We start from the raw sequence: 9676 nt of genomic DNA on the forward strand, positions 1-9676 counted from the left end.
TGGGAGCTATATCAAGATGATTTATTTCCCTCTGGGCCATCTTATAACAGAGATCAGGAGAGCTGACATACACCTGGGCAAGGCAGCAAAGAAATACTTGTTATTTCTGTTTGTAAATACAAGCTGGAAACCATCACAGGTTCTCAGCTTTTTCCCAGTGTATAGTCCTTCAAGAAAATGGCTGAAGTTTCCTCTGGTTTAGATGTTGGGGAATAAATATCATAATTACACCTGTGGCCATGTTACAATGTCCTTCACCAAGAGACCAAACCTACCTCCTCCCCAGTCGAGTGGTTCCTGGTCTGCGAAGAGCTTTGCCTACTAACTATATTGAAGTCTGGGGATTGGGTAAGACACAATGAATCTCCTCTCTGAAAATATGGGCTAAGTTTCTGGGCAACATACATGTAATTTTCCTTAACATATCAAGCAACTCCTTAGTGAAATATCCTTTTCTGTTTGTTTGTTTTTCTTTTCTTTTCTTTTCATTTCCCAAAATTTAAAATCAGCTAATCATTGTCACAGATTTCTGTGGATGAAAACTCTGATTACTAATCATTCCCTCTGGCTTATTGTGGCAACTGCAACCCCTTGGCCTCTAGAATCAAATTATTGCCATTGATATCAGAAAGCCTGATTCCGCTATAGCATCTCCCAATACATCTATAGTCAACAGAGAACAGTTGCCACAGCAGATCGTCACCAGGTTCCCTCACAAAAGCATTCTCCATCCCCCCACCCTCCTGAAAAATCAGTTCACAAAACTGACCTTGAAGAGAGGAAATCAGAGCCGGGAGGAGGCTGTAGAAAGGAGAGAGAAGGTGGTCAATGACTGCCTAGCCTCCTCACTGTATAAAAGGTGGCAACCTTCAAACTGTTCCCCCACCCTCCATCCTGGGCTCCAGACCCCTCAGTTCTACCCAAGGGCCATCAGGTAGCTTCAGAAACTTCTCTTCCCTTTACCTTCTATGTCTGGGCTAATTCTCTCAGTATGGGTCTAACAGATTTGGTGGGACTGAATGCTGAAATATTTTAGAGTATCAAAACTTGAAGATGTCTAAATTTTGTATCTTAACGTTTTTCTCAAACTATAGATTTATTCAGTGTTTTCTATATAGTTAGTAATTAAGTTCTGTCAGTTTAACCCCCTGCATATTTCCCTAGTAAATTCATTACTTCCCATTTCAAAAGCCATCATCTTGGCTCAACGTCCGTGTGGGCTGACATTATTCCTTCATGGCATTTAGTCTCCTTTTGCCCTCTCCCCTTGGCCCATATAAAACAAAAGAGTATCTTTAAGGGTTGAGATAATAAATGTGATGCCCCACAAATCCAAAATAGACATAGAAAATGTGCATCTTTTACAAAATTCATATCCTCATGTATGAATTAGTTAATAAAAGGAAGTCTCCATTCTCTCCAGAAACATTACAACTTTACACTTCTGAAATATAGAATTTCCCACACCCATACCAGATTATCATTTTCATCTTAAATAGGCATTTTTTTTTTCAGACAGGGTCTTGTTCTGTTACCCAGGCCAGATGTAGAGGTGTCGTCATAACTCACTGTAACCTCAAACTCCTGAGCTCAAGTGATTATAGACACATTTTTAATCTGATAGGCTGTTGCATTGTTTCACTTTAGATTTCTAGAATTTTCATTGTGTTTAGACAACTTTGGATACAGTGACTATATATGCATTGTTATGGGTTAACTATTTGTGCCTTGTTCATTTTCTGTTACTAATGTATTTATGACTATTCCTCCATATATGTTCATTCATATATGGATTCATTCAATAAGACTTTCCCAATATATGTTATGCTACAGCCACAGTTCTAACCACTGAGAATACATCAACAAGTAAAACAGATAAACGCCTCTGATTTCATGACTTCATGGAGCTTTCACTCCAGTGGCAGAGACAAAGACACATGTTACCCACTGCCCAGGAGTTCATATATGTTTTAAATGTGAGTTACTTTTATTGTCTTATGAAGCTCAGTTACTGGTGCTGTAGTGTAACCATAGTCCAATTAGAGCTTTCATCTACATCCAAAACAACCTTTCTAAGAACCAACTAAACTTTATTCCTCGTTTATCAGCAGGTAATAGGTAATATCTTAAACAGCCATAGACATGAGCCGAGGGAGAGGTGCCAGTGAAACAGTTGGATAGTATCATTAGTATCATTTCGGAAGCATGCCTGTGCTCTCTGGTTGGCACAGGGGTCTTTAGCTTGCCTTTTCACTGAGAATCTGCCTATGCTGATTCTGGATATACCAATCTCATAATATAATGAATTGCTGCTGGGAGTGCCTGAACTTATATTTGGTGAGTCTTACAGTTTTCTTTTTCTTTTCTTTTTTATTTTTTCTTGAGAGGGAGTCTCGCTCTGTCACCCAGGCTGGAGTGCCATGGTGGGATCCTGGCTCACTCAACCTCTGCCTCCCAGGTTCAAGTGATTCTCCTGCCTCAGCTTCCTGAGTAGCTGGGATTACATGCACCTACTACCACGCCAGGCTATTTTTTGTATTTTAGTAGAGACGGGGTTTCACCATGTTGGCCAGGCTGGCCTTGAACTCCTGACCTCAAGTGATCTGTGCGCCTTGGCCTCCCAAAATGCTGGAATTACAGGCATGAGCCACTGCGCCTGGGTGGGTTTCATTTTATTAATGGCAGTTCAGAATATATGGATGCCTGATGACTCACATCCAAGTAATCTATTTCTGCAAGGTCCAGTAGCATGCCAGGAGCTATTTCACAAAAGCCCTATAAATGCTTAGCTATAATTGACCTGGTATTGCTCTAGGACTCAAAGGATCAGTAGAAATTATGTTTCACCCGTTAGAACTTGGCCATAAATTCCACAAAATTTTTTCTCACCACTGATACCTCTGGTATTAAGGTGTGCGATAAGTTACATGGCTCCAGTGATAGAAATGCTACCTACGGCTGCAGCCAGATTTGTGGAGGAGTCCATGTTTACTCTTCTGGGCCATGATGGGAGCCTTGCAGCCTTTTGTGTCCCCTAATGAGAGGTGACAGCATGCTGGCAGTCCTCACAGCCCTCGTTCGCTCTCAGCGCCGCCTCTGCCTGGGCTCCCACTTTGGCAGCACTTGAGGAGCCCTTCAGCCCACCACTGCACTGTGAGAGCCACTTTCTGTGCTGACCAAGGCCGGAGCCGGCTCCCTCAGCTTGCGGGGAGGTGTGGAGGGAGAGGCGCAGGCGGGAACCGAGGGTGCGTGCGGTGCTTGCTGGCCAGCATGAGTTCCAGGTGGGTGTGGGCTTGGCAGGCCCTGCACTCGGAGCAGCCAGCCGGCCCTGCCGGCCCCGGGCAACGACGGGCTTAGCACCCGGGCCAGCGGCTGCAGAGGGTGTGTTGGGTCCCCCAGCAGTGCTGGCTTTCTCGCCGGGCCTTAGCTGCCTTCCCGCGGGGCAGGGCTTGGGACCTGCAGCCTGCCATGCCTGAGCCTCCCACCCCCATCCATGGGCTCCTGTGTGGCCCGAGCCTCCCCGACGAGCACCACCCACTGCTCCAAGGCACCCAGTCCCATCGACCACCCAAGGGCTGAGGAGTGCAGGCACACAGCGGGGGACTGGCAGACAGCTCCACCTGCAGCCCTGGTGCGGGATCCACTGGGTGAAGCCAGCTGGGCTACTGAGTCTGGTGGGGAGGTAGAGAACCTTTATGTCTAGCTCAGGGATTGTAAATACACCAATCAGCACCCTGTGTCTAGCTCACGCTTTGTGAATGCACCAATCTACACTCTGTATCTAGCTACTCTGGTGGGGCCTTGGAGAACCTTTGTGTGGACACTCTGTATCTAGCTAATCTAGTGGGGACGTGGAGAACCTTTATGTCTAGCTCAGGGATTGTAAACGCACCAATCATCGCCCTGTCAAAACAGACCACTGTGCTCTACCAATCAGCAGGATGTGGGTGGGGCCAGATAAAAGAATAAAAGCAGGCTGCCCGAGCCAGCAGTGGCAACCTGCTTGGGTCACCTTCCACACTGTGGAAGCTTGGTTCTTTCACTCTGAATAAATCTTGCTGCTGCTCATTCTTTGGGTCCACACTGCCTTTATGAGCTGTAACACACACCGCAAAGGTCTGCAGCTTCGCTCCTGAAGCCAGCAAGACCACAAGCCTACTGAGAGGAACGAACAACTTCAGACATGCCGCCTTAAGAGCTGTAACACCCACTGCAAAAGTCTGCAGCTTCACTCCTGAGCCAGCGAGACCACGAATCCACCAGGAGGAAGAAACTCCGAACACATCTGAACATCAGAAAGAACAAACTCCGGACACGCCGCCTTTAAGAGCTGTAACACTCACTGCGAAGGTCTGCAGCTTCACTCCTGAGCCAGCGAGACCACGAACCCCCCAGAAGGAAGAAACTCCAAACACATCTGTACATCAGAAGGAACAAACTCCGGACACGCCGCCTTTAAAAACTGTAACACTCACTGCGAGGTCCGCGGCTTCATTCTTGAAGTCAGTGAGACGAAGAACTCACCAATTCCTTTTCAACTACTTGAGACGCGGAGGCTGGAGACTTGCTTGAACCCAGAAGGTGCGGGCTGCGGTGAGCTGAGATTATGCCACTGCACTTCATCCTGGGTGGCAGAGTAAGACTCTGTCTCAAACGAAAAGAAAGGAAAATTATTTGTGGCAAAATAAAGCAAATACATAACAGTAGCATAAAAAAAAAAACCCACCAATTCCAGACACACTAATGTATATGTCAGAACTCTATTTCCACATATGAACCAATGACTGGCCCTTCAGTATCCAACGAGGCCTACCGGACATTGTGTCCTCTACTTTTTATTTTAAAGAGATGCCCTGGCATGCACCAAACCCATGTAAACATAAAAATTCCACTGATGCACTTCGGGAGGCCGAGGCGGGCGGATCACGAGGTCAGGAGATCGAGATCATCCTGGCAGACACGGTGAAACCCGGTCTCTACTAAAAATATAAAAAATTTGGCGGGCGCCTGTAGTCCCAGCTACTTGGGAAGCTGAGGCAGGAGCATGGCGTGAACCTGAGAGGCGGAGCTTGCAGTGAGCCAAGAGTGCGCCACTGCAGTCCAGCCTGGGCGACAGAGCAAGACTCCCTCAAACAAACAAACAAAAAAATTCACTGATGTGATGCAGTGGCCATTCAATCTTTCTTGTATTCACAACTCACTGAAGTGTATGCATCTTACCAGTGTCTCCAATGCACTTGCTCCTTCTTTCTCATCTAGTTCAATTGTATAATGTCATTAGCATAGTGAACAAGAGTTAAATTTTGTAGGCTGTCCAAGCAGTCCAGGTCTCTTCACTATATTATGATAGTGGGAGAGTTAACAGACCTGCGGCAAGAATATAAGTGTCTACTCATGTCAGCCCTAAATAAATACCAAATATTTTTGGTACTCATTTGTTAAAAGAGATAAAAAATAATTCTTTTGCCAAATTAGTGGCCATATTTTCTGTACCTGAGCGTAGGGTAATTTGCTTTAACAAGTATACCACATTTAAATCAGCAGCTACACTTGGAATTATTGTTTGAGCTTGCAATAATCAATTGTCATCATCCAGAATCCATATACTTTTGTCAGAGCTGCACTGGTGAATAAAATAGAGATAAATGGATACCAGCATCCTTGCATCTTTGAGGTATTTATGGGTGGCAATAACCTTTGTCATTCACTCTATAATGCAAAATTATTTTGGGTTTACTATCATGTCCAGTGGAGAGGAGGGGAGCAGTTTCAGGAGCCTTGGTCTTTCTCACCACAGTACATACCATGCTGGCCAAGGAACCAATGTGAACTTTGTACCAATTCTTAAGTATGAGATGTCCCATTATGTATTCAAAGACCAAAGAATGTCTACTGGGTGAGTCCTTGGGCCTACTGTGAACCAGACATAAGCAAGTACTCTATTACTGGGACTCCATAAGCTTCTACTCTAACAAGAGGGTCATGATCCTTTCTTGCAAATCAATGTCAACTTACACCTGCATTCTGTAATCCTAGAAATGTATGTCCTGGATTTTTTCCCAGTTATTCAAATAAATGGCCATGAATCCTGTTGTGAAATGATTTGTGCTCCTATCCAAACACATATGCTGAAGACCTGACCCCCAGTGTGACTATATTTTAAGAGAGCGTCTTTAGGAGGGACCTAAGGTTAAATAAGGTTATAAGGGTAAGGCCTTAATCTCATAAGACTGGTATACACATAAAAAGAGGTGAAGATACCCTCTCTGCCCATACACAGAGAAAATGTCATGTGAGGACACAGTGAGAAGGCAGTAGTCGGCTCCAGGAAGAGAGACCTCATTGAACATTAACCTGGCTAGCGCCTTGATCTCAGGCTTTGAGCCTCTAGAATGATTAAAAATAAATTTCTGTTGTTTAAGCCACCCAGCCTATGTTATTTCACTATTGCAGCTTGAGAAGACTAATATAAGTTGCACTGGGGATGGACTGGAGAAATACTTACCATTTACTCTAGTCTTGGTGTTGAAGAGGGCTTCCTTTTAAGGATGAGTTCTCCCATTATTGGGTCCTCTGTCAGAAAACTGGCTTGGGCAAAACTAGATTAGGGTAATAGTTTATACGTTTTGAGTACATGGTTGCCCTTAGCCTACTAGTAATCCACCCTCGATTTGTTTCCTGTTGTACATGTCCAGCAAAGTCAGTAGTATACAGCTGACTGTTAAATTTTCAAGGGTTCTCAAGCCAATTGTTAAACATAACTATTTTAAAAAATTGTTATCTAAACTAAAGTAACTTTTGCACCAACTGTAAGGTGCATAAATGTGCTTTGGTCAAGGAGTAGGCTGAGGCAAACATCCAGGCCATAGTGACTTAGTGAGTTTGGAGTGCAGGCATATAACTCCACTTGTTATATAACCTGTTTATGTAAGCTCATACGTAGCTCAAATCCACTATTGTTTGGAAAAGGTGTAACTGCCCTGCTGATGCTGTACAGGCGCTCTTGGGCTTGCCTCGGCTCAGCATGGTGTGGCACGGCATGACATGGCTCGCACTGGTGCCCAGAAAGAGAGTAGCACTATTGACCCTTGTAAGCGAGAGCCAGTTGCCTTGAAGGTGGGCAGAGGGGAAACCAGGAACAAGCTTGTGCCCAGAGGGAAAGAGTTAAGCTGCTGATCCTGACAGAGATGGCCTTGCAGGCCAGGGCGTGCTGCTACAGGCGTGGCGGCGGCAGGAGTCCCAGAGCCAGAGCAGATAGCAGAGATAAAGGCAGACAGTGTGAGAGAGCCGCTGATGGTAAATAAAACTACATTTCACCTGCTTAGGGCCCCCAAGTGTTCTTTCAGCTATCGCCCATCCACCCACTCCCCTCAGACCTCAGCACGGGCTGGAACCTAACCCGGGTCATGACATTTGGAGTCGTTGTGGCCCTAACGCCAAGCTAATAAAATAAATACTTAGAACTCATCAATTTGTGATGATTTTAGAAAGATTTTGCTATTATCCATGCATGAAATTATTAACATCTGTTACATCTGTATAGTGAAAATAATACGTAATGCTGTACTACTGCATATTTATTTCCAACTCTGTGTGTTCAGTGATGTCACCTGGGTACCTTGAAATCAGCAATGGTGGGAATAATTACATCACGGAAATCAGCTGGTGTTACAAACCAGAGCTTGTTATGTGTGTGTGTTTCTCTGTTCCACCAGTTGTTAAAGGACAGCACAGAAGTGGAAGCACGTTTTTTGGCTCTCTGTATTACTTCTGTGAACATTGAGCTCTATCTGACATTGCTATAGCTCTATATGTCAGTAATCCTGGCTGCTATTGCAATTTGACCCTCATTACTATAACTGGCCCCACCTTGTTTCAGAGTGTAGCTCTGACACTTGGAATTTCCTACTTCTAACCCTGTCCCAATACTCTCTCTGAATTCAGTTCTGTGGGAACATTTCCCACTGTAATCTTTGGCATGCAGAGAAGAGCTATGCTAAGCTTCTCAGTGATGTTTATATAGGACTTAAGTTCTTCCACCAGTGCCTTCCTTATTGCTTTGGTAAATAAGGTGCTCATTATACCATCCCATAGAACATAGTCAGTTGGTGGATTTCCTGTCCTTATCTAGTTTATCCACTATAGCATGCCCACTTCTCTAAGCATTTTCATCTTTTCTTCAGCTACCTGCCATGGGAATTCTGTAATGTTACTCTACTTAGCATGAGCCATTGCTTTCTCCAATCTTCTTGGAGTTATTTCAGCAGTGTGTCAGCACTGTTCACAGTATTTTTCCAAGTTATTAAATTCTGTATTGCAGCTGAATGCCCCAATGTTGATAAAATCTCCCTTATCCAGCTTTACGTTTCTTTCATGATCTAGCACCCTCAGAATCCAATCCCACTGTGTACACTCCAAGCTGTTGTTATTATATACGGGTTAAGTCCAAATTCATTCTGAGTATAGCCCTTTCTCTCCCTTATAAGCTTAGCACATAACCTTAGTTATTGGCCTTATGACCAATAACTAAGAAAGGCAAGCAAGGGAGGGATGTAAGGAGGGTGTGAAGGACACAATATTTTCTTTAAGGAAAAACGCATGACCTCAACAAGGGAGAATATGTAACTTTGTTAGGATTAGAGAATCCAACTTTTAGAAGCTTCTAGATTTTTAAAAATTTTGAGAAGAAGAATTGTGAAAAGTCACTATACAAATGATGGAAAGTATTTTTAATACATTTATCTAAAAATGGAATTTTTCTATATTATTTTGCAACCCATTTTACTTATTTATATACACATTTTTATGTGTATGTTTCTCTACATATATATTTACATATATATATAAAATCTTAAAAATCACCATAAGGAAACAAATAAATCCATAAAAATGGGAAAAATATTTAAATAGGTCCTTGAAAAAAGATATATGAGTTACCAACATTCACATGAGTAAATGCCCAATATAACATCAGAGATGTACAAATTAAAATCACATTTAGATTCTACTACACACCTACTAGAATGGTTAAATTGAAAAAGATTGGGCATATCTAATATTGCTTTTGATGTGGAGCAAATAGAACCATCCAGTATTCATGTTGGGAATGGCACAACTTTTTGGAAAAATGTACATTTATAAAATAAAACATACATTTTCTATCTAACCTAGCAGTTTGACATCCAGGTATTTCTTCAAAAGATTAAAAACATGTGTCAATAGAAAAACTTTTGCATAAATGTTTATTTTGACCTTACTTATGATATCCAAGAAGTGGAAAAAGCTCAATGTAGTAATGGATACATTTTATTATAAAATAGATAAAAATATTTTATGTCTATACAGTGAAATACTACTCAGTAATAAAAAGAAATTAACTGCTGATCTGTGCAACAACATGGATAAAACTCAAAAACATTATGCTCAGTGAAAGACATCAGACTTAACAAGAATTGCCAACTGTATCATTCTGCTTACAGGAATTTCCAAAACCAGCAAAGCTCATGTTTATTGACAGCAAGTTGGCTGCTGCCTGCTTTCAGGCGTGAGGATGAACCGCAAAGCAACAACGGGGAACATTTTCCTGTGTTGAAAATGTTTTTTATCTTAACTGTTATATCTTGACTGTTTTCCTTTTTGGAACAAAACTAAGTTTCACGCAACCATACTTCAGTAA

Source organism: Symphalangus syndactylus, chromosome 5 (assembly GCF_028878055.3).
Source record: "Symphalangus syndactylus isolate Jambi chromosome 5, NHGRI_mSymSyn1-v2.1_pri, whole genome shotgun sequence".
NCBI lineage: Eukaryota > Metazoa > Chordata > Mammalia > Primates > Hylobatidae > Symphalangus > Symphalangus syndactylus.